Raw genomic sequence first — 14,571 nt, forward strand, 5'->3', positions numbered from 1 at the left:
CTATATTAGACTTAAGGTTTGCCAGCTAGCTCAGAGGTCACTGGAAACTTTCTCGAATAAACGAGGAGGAGTTTAACCTCCCTGGATAGACAAGAAGGAATTAGCTCCTGACAACCATAAAACATGACAACTTTGCTCCCTCAGAATACGAGTGTATCTCTAGAGTTATGTGAAAACAATAGACAGCTATTTCACTCAATCAAGTGTGCATACTTAGTTTCACCAGAGTGCAGAGAAAAGAGAGACGGGCGTTTTCAATAAAAGGTGTAATTTATTGAGCAGTCTTCTTTCTCATGCAAGAGAAATGAATTGCCACAATTGCAATACTTATCATGAAGTAAAATGCTTACAGTAAAAGTAGATTATGAAATAATACTGTAAAAGCATTGATATGGTTTCTTAGCCATATGATACTTTAAAATAGATAAAATATATACATACATATATACATTGACTAACATACTCAACTGGTGCTTCTAAATACGCCTACCCCTGTGTACCTGACCTAAGCCTAATACGTGGGAAGGAGTAAATAAGTAGCAGTTTAAGTTAAGTTTGTTTTGCCAAGAATCTGACTCAAGAATTCTTCTTTAAGGGTTTAGTCAGCTCGGTACCTGGGTAATTGAAAGCAGGAGGTCTGGTATCTCTCTCTCAGGACTCGATATCCCAGCAGCCCGCGAAGGCGGCTGAGAACACCGGAGCTGGATTTCTCGGCAGGAGAAAAGACAGCGTCTCTCTCAGTGCGTCAAAGGGGAGGGGCGGCGTCCGTGGGCTCTCGCATCAGCTGGGCTCTCGGGCAAGTAGATAGCCGCTCTGCTCCAAAACCACCACCGTGTATTTGCTTAAGGCAACGTTGGTATATTTATACCTGAAAGGTGCCAGGTTTGACGTAAGGTTGGACATAAGATGTCAATAAAGATGTCACTAAGAACTGGCTGTTCTTACAGTGCTCACAGGAGTTCTTGGACGAAATCAAAACAAAAGCAATGGGGATTTCCCAGGTTGCTGGAGGTTTGGTTTGTTTAGAGAACTCGTTGTGCTTTGTAGGAGTCCGGGGAAGTAGCCTTGCTTAATGTGACTGCATGGGCTACGACTAAATATGGATATGATTCTTATGCCTTTATAAGGATATTATGTATTATAGCCATATAAGGGCATAAATTAGGAATATTGAATTAGGGTCCTAGATAGAAACACAATGGTTCCAGGTCTTGGCGGCGAGGAAGGAGAAGGATCTGCCGCCAGAGGTTGTTCGTTGGATGCGTGGGACGGCAGCGAGGGCGAGGCTGGCGGAGCGGAGCTGGCGGGCGGGGGTGTAGAAGTTGAGTCTGCTGTTCAGGTAGGCTGGTCCTGTGTTGTGGAGTGCTTTGTGTGCATGGGTGAGGAGTTTGAGGGTGATCCTCTTGTTGACGGAGAGCCAGTGCAGGTCTCTTAGGGGGAGGTGATGTGGCTGTGGCAGGGGACAGTGAGGATCAGTCGGGCGGACGCGTTTTCGATGTGTTGTAGTCGTCGCAGGTGTTTGGCCGTGATTCCTGCATAGAGTGCGTTGCCGTAGTCCAGCCTGCTGCTGACGAGGGTTTGGGTCACTGTTCTTCTGGTTTCGGTCGGGATCCACTTGTAGATCCAGCGAAACATACGGAGGGTGTTGTAGCAGGAGGAGGAGATGGCGATGACCTGCTTTGACATGGAGGGGGAGGAGTCGAGGATAAAGCCTAGGTTGCGTGCGTGGTCCGTGGGTGTTGGAGCTGTTCCCAGTGTGGTCGGCCACCAGGAGTCGTCCCAGGTGGAGGGGGTGGGGCCTAGGATGTGGACTTCCGTCTTGTCTGAGTTCAGCTTCAGGTGGCTGCTCCTCATCCACTCGGCGACGGCCTTCATTTCCTCGTGGAGGTTGGCTTTGGCGGTGTGTGGGTCCTTGGTGAGCGAAAGGATGAGATGGGTGTTGTCGGTGTAGGATATGATGTCCAAGTTGTGCTAGCGGGCCACATGTGCGAGGGGGGTCATGTAGCTGTTGAACAGGGTCGGGCTGAGGGATGAGCCCTGGGGTACGCCGCAGATGATGTCAGTGGCTTCGGAACGGAAGGGTGGGAGGCGGACTCTCTGGGTTCTACCGGAGAGGAAGGACGTGGTCCAGTCCAGGGCCTTCTTCTGGATTCCGTCTTCCTGGAGAAGTGTTCTTAGTGTGCGGTGGCAGACCATGTCGAAGGCAGCTGACAGGTCCAGGAGGATGAGGGCTGAAGTTTTGCCATTGTCCAGTTGGCGCCTGATGTCGTCTGTGGCTGCGATGAGGGCTGTCTCAGTGCTGTGGTTTCGTCTGAATCCGGACTGGGATGGGTCTAGGATGTTGTTGTCCTCGAGGTGGTACTTGTGCATGCAGAGCGTTTTCCTTGCGGGAGCGAGCAGTGGCGCCATTGTTTTGCAATTATTGAGACTCGCTGCTCACTCCAGCAAGGCAAATGCTCTGCATGCCCGAGTACTTGTTAACTTTCGTGGCTGCGCTTGTCTTTCAGCCCTTGTTTCTTAAGACTGCTGTGCAGCTGATCAGCTGCCTAACCCCAAAATAGCCGCAGATCAAGACATTAGCACTTAATCAATCTCACTAGGTGCCATATTATGATCGCTATTACGTCACTTCCGACTTACTATAGCCCGCAGGTAATACCCGTTCAGCGTTCCTTTCCAGTTTTCTAGCTCAGTAATGGCTGTTTTAGTGTCCTTGTTTAGGGCATTCATATCCAGAACGAGACGCGCACTGTACTCATCGCATGCATGTTCGTACAGGTGGCTACGTGGCTCATGGGCTGAGGCTGGGGGGCCACGCTTCCACAGGCTATTTCGCCACACACATGGAAAACAGAGAAAATGCTGCAGCAAAAGAGCATTGCAAGGAGCCATCTTCAACAGATGAAGCAACCACTCTCTAGCCAATGGAAATGAACCTTGCATAACAATGTCGTTGTAAAATTTTCTATTGATCATTTTATTGGTTAACCAATCGATTGGTTGTTGCCCTATGAATAATGTTCCAAATAAGTTTCTGGTGAAAACTCTTCTGCTTTCAAAGATAGCGTTAACATGTTTGCGAGCATGCTGGAAATGGAACAAGCATTGGCAAAGCCAATAGGTCTCGCCTTATGAACCTTGTAAGTAAAAAAAAAATGAAGTATAAGACTTCACGTTTACATTTACTTTGTATTTAGGATGCGGTAAATGTAAAAGTAATGTATTACACTTCAGTTTTTTTTTTACTTACAAGGTCCCAAAGGTGAGACCTATTGGCTATGCCAATGCTTGTTTAAGTTTAGGAGCCAATTGTTGGGAATAAGTGGGGTAGACCTCCATTGGTATACCATCTATGCCTGGGGTCTTATTTTTAGGGAGATCTTTGATTGCTGCACGTATTTCAACAGAGGTTATTGGAGCAGCTAGTGTCTTCTGTGCTTCTGCCATTACTTGAGAGAGGTTGACCGAGCACAAGAAGGTTTTAAGTTCCTGTGGTTCTACTCTTCTTGGGGTGAGGTATAGTGCCTTTGTAGTAGTCGTAGAAGGCCTTGTTTATTTCACCCTGTTTAGTTATGGGGGTCCGCCGTGGAGTGAATATTTCCAGTATCGGTGTAGGTGGGGAGGCATTTCTAATTAACCGTGCTAACAGCATGCCTGGTCTATCTTCTTCAGTATGAACATGTTTGCTTATTTCTCGATAGTCTCTGACCCGCACTGCTGTGGGGACATGTCCCGAGGAGAAGATTGCCTCCAAAGGGTTATTGTCCATTAGTGTTTTACCATTGTTTGTTGTGTGGGTGATTTGCGTTAGGCGTGACGGGCTGCAGAATATGCGGTATGATATAATTGTCCCCTCCATTTCCTTTATAGTTTAGTGGCTTCTGTAGCAGATAGGGGGGTCTCCTGCAGGAACACTATAAGTGCTTTACGCTCAACCAACTGTGCGTGGCCTCTGTCTTTTGTGTATTGATTCCATTCCCCGTATATTCCAGGTAGAGCAATTATACTGTTGAGTTGTCGCCTTGTGTAGTTCCTTTGTGAGTTGTGGGAGTTATGCCTCTGTGTCAGTCGAGTCTAATTAGGTAACTTATGGCACCCGTCAGCAATCCCTTTAAACTACCGAATACTAGGTCAACTGAAGAACTTTGTTCAGTGCAGAGCAGGAATATTGACGGAGAAATATCGAGAGACATAAATATCGACAACAAAAATATCATTGACAAGAATATTGTCTGACAGGTAAGTAATATTGATTACAAAAATATCGACGTCTTAAATATCGTTTACTAAAATGTTATGTATTTTAGTGTTTTTAATGAGAATTGTTTGTCATGTTATTATATGTTTTAAAATTTCACTAGTTATTAATTTATTTTAAGTTTAATTTTGTGTTTTTATTTCTGTAGCGGGTTCTGGGTTTATAGGGGAATAGGGTGGGAAGTAATTTAATTATATAGATTGAAATATTTATTTATAGTAGTTAATAAATGTTTTTTAAATTGAGTTTAATTTTATGCGTTTAGTTCTGTAGCGGGTTGTGGGTCTATAGGGGAATAGAGTGGGAAGTAATTAAATTATATAAAATGTATTGAATAATTCATATGTATAATTGTGAATTTATAAAGCTAATTGTGGTAATTGATTAATTAATAATTGTTTTATAATTGGTTATTAATTAATTTCAATTACACATTTAATAATTAATTATGTTAATTGTTTAATTAATTTTAGGTGTGTGTTGTGGTGCTTATATCTGTACATGGTGTGAAGGGTGGTAAGTAATTTATTTTTTATTTATAAATTATTAAATATTTTTAAATTAATTTCCATTAATTAATTAGTAATTATTAATTGTAATTGTGTAATTAATTTTAGGTGTGTGTTGTGGATATTATAGTGTTAATTAATGTGTAATTAATTATTTTTCATTTTCTTTGTTAATAATAATATATTCAAATTTAAATATTAATTTTGTTAATATTGGAAATTAGATTTAATAAAAATGTTGATGTTTTTGTTTTTTATTGTTGTGGGATCCAGCACTTTCCCTACTGTTGCACTCTCTGGAGAGGGAATAGTAATTTTTACCCTCCCGCTATCCAACGCTTTCCCTACAGTTGCACTCATTGGAGTGGGAATAGTAATTTTTACCCCTACGCTATCCAGCGCTCTCCCTACTGTTGCACTCACTGGAGTGGGAATAGTAATTTTTACCCCTCTGTTATCCAGCACTTTCCCTGCTTTTGCACTCACTAGAGTGGGAATAGTAATTTTTACCCTCCTGCTATCCAACGATTTCCCTACTGTTGCACTCACTAGAGTGGGAATAGTAATTTTTATTTACCCGCTATCCAACCCTTTCCCTATTGTTGCACTCACTAGAGTGGGAATAGTAATTTTAACCCCCTACAATATCCAACACTTTCCCTACTGTTGTGTTTATTTTGTTGTTAAATGTATGTTTTATTCTTTTTTTAATAGTTTAATGTGTTAATTAATTATTGAATATTCTATTGTATTTTAAATTATTTATATGTGTGTATATTTTATTTTTATATGATTAAAAAAGTTTATTAATTAAATGAAGATAATAGTTAATAAAATGTATTCAAGTAAATATTTGTATATGCACACATTTTGTTTTGTTTATATTTATTGAAATACGTTTGTTTTAATTATATTAAATGTAATTTATTTTGTTAATAATAATAATAATAATAATGTTATTTAATTCATTTTATTTAAGTTATGTAATTTTTTTAGGTCAATATTTTTTACTTCTATATTTTTTACATCGATATTACTGTACTTACCTGTTTAAGTATAGGGAGTCGATATTTTTGTTATCGATATTTTTACATCGATGTTTTTTTCATTGATATTTAACATGGATCCACTTTGCTCAACCAAACATTTTGTGCAACATAAACTAACCAAGTGGTTGCAGAATGTGCAGCTGCAAAAGGGGCCATGATGGTGTGACAGTGAATGGACCTCCCAGGCAGTCCTAGGCAGTTCTCCCTTGAGGGGGGTGCCTACCCGTCCCGGGCCTCACCCACCTCAACACAGAGTGGTGCCTTTGAACAGTGAGCCTCGGTCCCCCCGTAACAGTCTTGTTTTATACATGTTTCGTATGGGCGTCAGGGGTTGTTGCCACATGTGAAGTATCCCGACGCCATACCCCCCAATGTCAACTCATGTTAATCAGAAGGTAGCAAAGTTTATGGCAGTCTATTGTGGACCGCTCACCTCGTTTCTGCTTATCATTCAAACTGTTGCTCAGCAGCATGGCAATGGTTCTCTCACCTTGATGTAGTAGAGTAGGTACATCACAGGTCAAGCTGGGAGATGTGGATAATTGAGCATATTCATCTTTCAGTTCAATTGATCATTTGCCGTCTGTGGTGTCACGGATGGGAAGAGTGGTTGACTATTGTCTGATTCCAATCTCGTTTCACGAAAGGTGACTGCAGATAGCAAGCCCTGCCGTTTCCCCTCTAACCATTGCTCAGGTGTGGGTAGTAGGTCTTCATCTTGCCTCCATAGTTTCAGGCGGGTTGACGTCTTCTGGTCTTAGGTTCGACATTGTGTCTGTCGCAGTTCAGGGAAGGCATGTTCCCAGGCCTCAGCTGAAGTGTTGAAGGAGTTGGTATTTTGGTCATGAGTAATCTTGAGCTTGGCCAGATATAGGAGTTCATACTTCAGGTCAAGAGATTGAAGATGTTGCTTGATTCCGTGGTATGAGGCGTGCTTCTCTGGACTTGCAGGGTGTAGTCTGGAAATAGCCACATATGTGTGTTGTCGTGCTTGATGGGTCCTTCTTCTCACGCCGCCTGAAGAATCAAGTCACTGTCTCTGTAGTTGAATATTCAAGCAACTATAGGGCGAGATGTTGCCCCATACACTCTTCTCCTTTTCGGAACCCTGTATGCTTGTTCTACACAAAAAAGTTCAGATAGCCCTCCCAGTGCCGTTATTGTTTTCAGCCAGAATTCTGTGTATAAGGTTACATTCTGGCCTTCACTGTTCTTCTATACAGATGTTGTTTTGGCGTGAATGCCCTTCTGAATCTTTCATACTCTCTTACAATACTGAAACCCTGGTGTTGCGAGACCCCGGTGTCGGCGTTGTCTACTATTTCAGATTGTTCTTTTCTCCAGGGGGCTAGGTCTTGTAATGTTGCTGTGTTAGTGTTCACTTTGTCTGCAAGTTTCATGTGATCTGCTCTAAATAGGGTGACCTCCAGAGTGAGAGAGCCAAGTTGTTGCTCCATTACTGTGTGGGATTCCCTTATTTCTTGCAATATAAGGTCTAATTTGTCTGGTTGTGGGTTGTCTGCAGGGAGGGGCACGATTTGTGCTGTTGCACTAGTACGGTGAGTTTTGACTTCAGGTTGTGTTGTCCCCTCAGGATCTGTTTTTTTCCTTTGGACCGTTCCATTGCTTCATGGGTAGTGATTCCTAGAGAGAGTAGAAAACTGAGGTACGCACCACAATGTATATTAGGATGTTTTTTTTGCGTGCTCTGCGGTGTTTTGACACTCTCCCTGTCACGGCCAGTTTCTTGCCTGTTGGATCACATCTGTCGCCTGCTTTCTCTCTGCTGTTCAAGGTTTCAGGGGGCTTTGTATTTTCACACAATCCAGCTCACTTGGCAGATCTCCTTTGGAGTATACACTGCGTTAGGGCACATGGGGTCTCCGAGGGACTCGATCTGGGATAAGGGGGAGACCAGAGAAAGCAGCCGTCTATCTATGTCCACGTGCTGCGAGTAGATGTGATCCTCCTTTGCTGTCGCACTGTGCAGTGAGTTCAAATTGTCTGAGGTCTAGATTTACTTTGCCTACGGTGAGGAGCACCAGGTGTAGGCCCTGATGATGGATATAAACCTGGCTGATCATGTATCGTGAGCTTCCCAGTTTAAAACTTCATTCAGTGATGGTCAATTGGGAACTGTGCCTTTTAAGCCCCCTGGGTGATCAGTGCTGATCCCAAGGGGCCGCGTTCCCGGCCTGTGTCTTTGTGGCCCATAGAGTCCCCAATGGCACCTCCAAACAGTAAATTGCTTGGCTAAGGGGCCCTGTCACAAAATGCTCTGAGTTCAGCCCGCAGGGTTGCGCGGCAGGATGACAGTCGCTTTGTGTATCACTGGATCTGGGCCCTCCGATTATATGCGCACCCCTCTCTGGTGATAGTCCTGTGGCCTTCCTGGTGCCCTCTTCAATCCAGTCTCACGATCTTGAGGTCTGTGGGGTGACGAAAAGTTGTTTTAGTGGGGAGGCCGGCTCCACTGGTTATAAGCGGTATCAGGAGCGCAATTCGGTTGGCCCGTTCCAATGTCAGAGTCTCCGATTGCGTTGGGGTCTGACATTTTTATCAGGGCCATGAATCACCTGTCTTCGCTGCTATTTGGCTGGGGATCATCACCAAACATTGAATTGTGGTTCCTTCATACTACAGTGGTAGCTCCACTCGGGGGGACTGGACCGATGGCTCATTTAAAAGGCCAATGTGGAGGGGATGCCAGGCCCCGGTCCAGAAGCCACTCGTCTATACGGCCTCCATTTTTGGCGGTTAGCCACGTCCCCTTTGTTAGAACCCCTTTCAGGGGACAGGGTATCCTAACATGGTGGTTAATGCCTTTTACTCCTGATGTCCTGGGGCCCGACCTTCTATGGATCCTGAGCAACTGGGCCAAGCACCCCTTCTGCACTTGACTCTCAGTGGTTGCACGGTCGAGCAGTCAAGGCTCTCTCGGGGGAGCAGGTGATGTAGGCTCAGATCAGCGAGCACGACTTCTAACTCAAAGTACAAACAGTATGAGCAATAAATCAATATTCAACCAAATACTTGAAGTATTGTATTTCTAACTCGATACGTGCAAAAAGATGTGACATTCAAATGCAGTAACACAATGCCCTTGAGTTAGGGGCTCTAGTAGTTGTCAGGTGAGTTCCTTTCCAACCCTGCTTTGTTTAATGCGTTTAGGGCTATTCCCCATTCACTATTGGCCGCATCTCGGAATACAATGCAGTTGGATTCAGGGGTAGAAATACGATCTAAGGCCTGAGGTATGGGGTCTGCTGACAAAGCTCAGAGATCTTCTATTATATAATAATACTTCTTACCAAGTTGAGGGAGCGTAGGCACCGTGGTCCTTTACCCATAGTCTTTGTATAATGCCGTCCCCCTTTATGATATATGGCCTTACTGCAATGCTAACCATATTTGTATGCTTGTTGTGGCACGTGTACTGCATTTCAGAACATGTTAGTTGGAATTGTTTTAAACTATCTTCATGTCTCTGTCTGATCTTATTGTGAACAAGTACGAGAAAGTGAGCGAAAAAGGTGGGTCTTGTTACATCGATTCCTGAGAGACCCAGGAGTGTTGTGTTCTGGGGTGTCTAATCATCGGTTGCTGGGTTTGTAAGTAGGAGAGCAGGTGAGACAATATAGCTGGTCAGTCCTGGGCTCGTGGGCACTAAGGTGGTAGGAAGGCTTAGCCCCTATGCACCGAGGTCCCATAATACTGCGCATAGGCCTGTGAATGTGCAGAATCCCTGCAACAAGGGTCTCCGTTCCCTGGTACAGCAGCTCTTCTTTGTCCTTTGCCTTCTTTAGTCCATCAAATCTGAAGTTCAGAGTTTAGGGGTGCCACCTAAATACTAACTTTAGGAGTGTTAAGAGAGAGTGCCAGGTAATGGCCAATGGGCCTTCTACCTTAGGGTGAATAGATCTTCAATATGACCACTTCCTTTGGGAGTGGGCATAACCCTAATCCTGAAGGTCCATTTTCCTCTTTCAAGATGGTGGCATCTGAAAAGTTGCTTCACATTGCCTGCTTCGCCTTAGGGGTGGTGAGGGCTCAGTGTGGGCACACCTCCTAATTGTACCAATTTTCACCCTTTGGTCGTAACACACCACTTTTGCCAACATAGGCCTATGATATGTGTTGCAAATTACGGAACACCGTCATCATGTTGAAGATATAATAGTGTAGATTGATGGATAAGAACCCAAATGGGATCATACATACCTTTGCAAGGAACTTGATTATGGTCATCAGGACCTATTTATGATTTTGCACAACTAATCAAGCCCTGAAGAAGACTCTTTTGAGACGGAACGGGTCGGTTACTGAGAATTCACAGTTTTTATATTGAGAACAATTGAATAAATACTTTTTTCCACAAGAAACATGGACTATAATAAGCTAAGAGAGAAACTTGTTCTTGATTAATTAAGTGTGTCTGCTGATCACGCTTGTTCAAATTACTGATCTTCCTGTCTGTCCTCCTGCCAAAATTGGTGTCTGGACATGGGGGTTGGCATGGGAGAGGCCTGGGTAGCATTTCAATGGCAGCACGGCCTTTGAAGCTGCCCGCCCTGGAAAGCAAGTCACCACCCAGAGCAGGCATAGTTCTCAACCTCTAAGACGCTGCCTCTCACCCCATGAGGTCAGAAACACGTCTAGTGGTAGCAAGCTGGCGGGAACTAGTCAGCAACCCCACTAGTAGTTGATATGTTTTCAGGGGGTACATCTAAGGTGTTCCTCGGGTGCATTTATTAATACATCTGACACAGGTTTATTAAAACAAGATGTCTCTATGACTTTCCTGTGACTTACAGTATTCAAGAATGGACTTGGGCATTGTAGGGCTATGTTGGCTCATGCAGATATGTCCACACCTGAGGTATAGTGCACACTGCCTTAGGGCAGTTAGGCCTGCTGCACGTGTGACTTACCTATATCTCAGGTGGTGTCTGAAGGCGTGGGCACACAGCGTGTGTGCCATGTTGTCTCTTCAGTTTTGTCTGCGCGTAGGCACGCAGCCTCCAATGGCAGTTTGCATAGCCTTGGGGAGGGGACCATAGAGGGGCAAAACTTGTGCTGCAGCCCTATTGGTTTCTCTTCAGCTCCAATGCTCCTGATACCCGGGGTACCCTTCACTAGGGACTTATACTGTAGTCTGAAGTTCTTCCAATTGTGGAACAAGGGTACAGTTTAGGGAAAGAGCTCTGGCACCGGGGACTTGGTTGGCAGGCAAAAACTGGGGGCAACTGTGTAAAAAAAGGCACATTCCTACAGTCAAGGCAGGTCATCATCATCATCTTTATTCGATCATGTTAAGAATGACCATAAAAGCACATATAAATACATCAATAAAAAGATGTTATTACCAAATATTATCCTTTAAAATTACAAATATTTCTTCACTGTCCTGGAATAAGATGAAAATGCGTAAAAAAAATATAATAAATAAAACATTTCATATCGCAGGTCTAGTTACATTTTGTTTATTGATCATACTCAGTGGGCCACATGTCATCCCCTTCCTTTCCTCATGCAAGCCCATAAGAATGTTGCTACAGAGTAGCAAACCAAAGGGTCGGGCAATGTTTTTAGAAAAAATAGTGCTACACGACAATGCTTAAAGCCCATTTTTATAAAAATTGGTTTCAGATAGGTGTTCCTTTCGCTCTCATAGAGCCCGCAGAATAAAACCAAGTGCAGTTCAGTTTGGGGAGATAGATTATCACACGGGCACACGCTTAGATTGGAGTGGTTATAGGTTTTTTCAGGATAGCCAAGCATTAGAGGAATCAAATTAGTGCGGAATCTGAACAGTATAAATCTATGTTGTGCACGGTTTATGTTGGCTAGGTAGGAGAAATATCCCTCCATTAGTGGTGGATTAAGGTAATAAACCTGTACTGTGTTTTTCTCTTTATAATGTTTCCTACGCTTATATTCATCCATCAACATAAACATGGCAATACCTTTCTGCTTGGACACCTTCTTACAAACCAGAGGATCTTTAAAGAGTTTGTGGAGCCCTATCTCTTTTAAAACTGTGTCCATGTATCTTAGCCACTTAGATCTTTTCCACTTATCCATCCCTAGACAACTCTTAATTTCCATTTGTGTCAGAGGTACTGTGTCTCTCCTCCAGATAGAGTGCCATAGGACGAGTGGGGCTAATTGTATATAATCTGATATGTAAGGAAGGGCCAATTCCATGTGTAAGATCCCATTCGTGAAGGACAAAGTGAGGCCCACCACAGATTTAAAAAATGTATTTTCGATAGTTTGTAGTGGTGTTGATGCGACCGTGCCCCAGACCCCGGCTCCGTTGGTCACGGCTGCCTTTACTCTCGCTTGGTATATGTTTTTTTTAGCAATAGGGGTTTGTCCAATTTCTTTGCTAAACATTTTACGGCAGTAGTACCCCTCTCCATCACCAGCCTCCTTCCTATCATCAGTTTTGCCCATGACAGATCTTTGTCAAAAAGAATACCTAAATAGTGAAAGAGTCTACAACCTCAACTTTTCCTGCGTCCGCGCTAAAACGTGGAACTTTGTCTCTTTTAGTACCCCCAGCTGTAATCATAAAGGACTTCCATTGATTTACTTTTAGCTGTAACGAGTCCATAAAAGAGACACACGCTGTTATGAGCCTTTGTAGCCCGAGCCCCGTTCTTGCAATTAAAACCGCGTCATCTGCATAGGACAGTATCGGTAACATTTGGTTTTCGAATAGGGGAACGTCCCTTGTAACCACTGTGAGCGCCTTCTCCACTCAATTTGTATATAGGGAGAAGAGAAATGGGGCTAGTACACCGCCCTGTCTTACACCTTTGGAGATTTTAAAAAGACGTGTGCAATCTCCCGATTTAGTGTAACGCACTAAAGCTGTTGCATTTACGTACGATTGCCTAATATAATTTAAAGTAGCAGGTTCAACCTCCATCATCTCCATTATGTCCCATAATTTGTCATGGACGACGCGGTCGAATGCCGCGCTCAGGCTCATGAACGCCATGTATAATTTGCCGTCTTTCACACTGGTATATTTATCAATGGTCAAAGCTAAATTCAAGCATTGATCCACAGTACCCCTCCCCTGCTGGAAGCCATACTGGGCCTGAATTAAGATCTCATTTCCTGTGGCCCAGCTTTCTAATCTAGAAAGGAGGAGGCGGTCCATAAGCTTTGATGATGTATCCAGCAGGGATATTGGTCTGTAATTTTTAGGGACGGCCTTGTCCCCTTTTTTATGAATGGGTACGATGACCCCCAAAGACCATGAAGGGGCGGGCCTATCAAAGCTATGCTATTCAGGACGTTGGTTAAGAGTGGGATCCACAAGTCGGCGTTAGTTTGGAAAAATCAATTGGTACCCCGTCCGGTCCTGGGGCCTTTCCTGGACTACACGAGTTCAGCGCCACCTTTACTTCATTGAGTGTGAATGATATCGCTACATGAGACGTGTCCAGTGTAATCACATGGTGGGTATTAGTATCAGAATTTGAAGAGAAGATGTGCTCATAATGTGCGACTTAAGACTCTTCGTCTACATTTACATCCGTTGTGGGGTCAGAAGGGGTTTTAAAATATGGTGCATTGACTATTTTCCAAAATTCACAGCTATTTCCAGAACAGGCTGCCTTTTCCAAATCAGCCCATTGATCATCCCAGATTTCTTTTTCTCTTATTTTCCTCGCCAAATTATATGAAGCCGGGGGCAACTGTGTTAAAAAGGCACATTCCTACAGTCAGGGCAGGTCCTTTTGTCCGTCATCCCAGGCGACTGACCTAAGTTTGAAGGGTTTGGTCCCAGCAGCCCCTCCTAGATCACAGGAACTCTGCGTGGCCTTCTGGATGCAACGCAGACTGTTCAGATGCAATTACCCGCACCACAACAGTCCCACTTGACAAATAAAAGTACATTAACAATACATTATTATTTAATAGTACACACTTTGAAAATGAAGATACTTTAAATATCTTTTTTTCTAATTTTCAATGCCACCTTAAAGCCAGAATTCACTGGCGGCAACACTGGGGTGTAATTGACGCAATTTGAGGGCTGCTTATGAATTTACCTCTGTGACAATTAGCTGCAAAGAAGAACAAGAACTATCTTAAGACAAAAGGGCGAGCCTATTGTAGAAAAAAGATTATACACAGAATAGGGACCCTTTCATATTCAACAGGCAGGTAACAAAAGAAAGTATTTGTTCAAATGATTGTTTCACAGTAAAGCTATGGAGTACTTAAGTGGGGCCCTGGACTGAATAGGAACATGTGGGGCCCCTTCTCTCCACTCTGCTTACAGCAGAAGAGGCCAATCTGATATCATTGCCTCCTGTTAAGTGTTTACGAGTCCTGACACATTGATCACACAACTTCTTCACCCGCTCTCCCTCTGACATATAGGGCTACCACAACAGGACCATATGGGCATTGTGCCCTCCACACAGCGCTCGATACATGGCACAGTTTACAACAGCCCCTGTCTGGCATAGGGAGTCTCCCAAAACAATCTTTCACAGGGGCTATGGCCTGGTTTGGTGCACAGCTGAATCCTCACATTTTACACCGGAGTCCTCTTGGTAGGGCTCCCACCTGCTGGCCCCCACTCCCTCCAATGCTCTCTTCTTCCACACAGAGTACACGGGTCTTAGCAAGCAGACCGGGGCTGGTGCTCCATGTTCCTCTGCAGGTGTTCTTGGTTTCCCTGGGAGATGTCCCCTCACCCGGAAGGGAGACGAAGAGGGCTTAGCCT

The sequence above is a fragment of the Lissotriton vulgaris genome, chromosome 1_1, assembly GCF_964263255.1.
Source record: "Lissotriton vulgaris chromosome 1_1, aLisVul1.2, whole genome shotgun sequence".
In the NCBI taxonomy this organism is placed as follows: Eukaryota; Metazoa; Chordata; class Amphibia; order Caudata; family Salamandridae; genus Lissotriton; species Lissotriton vulgaris.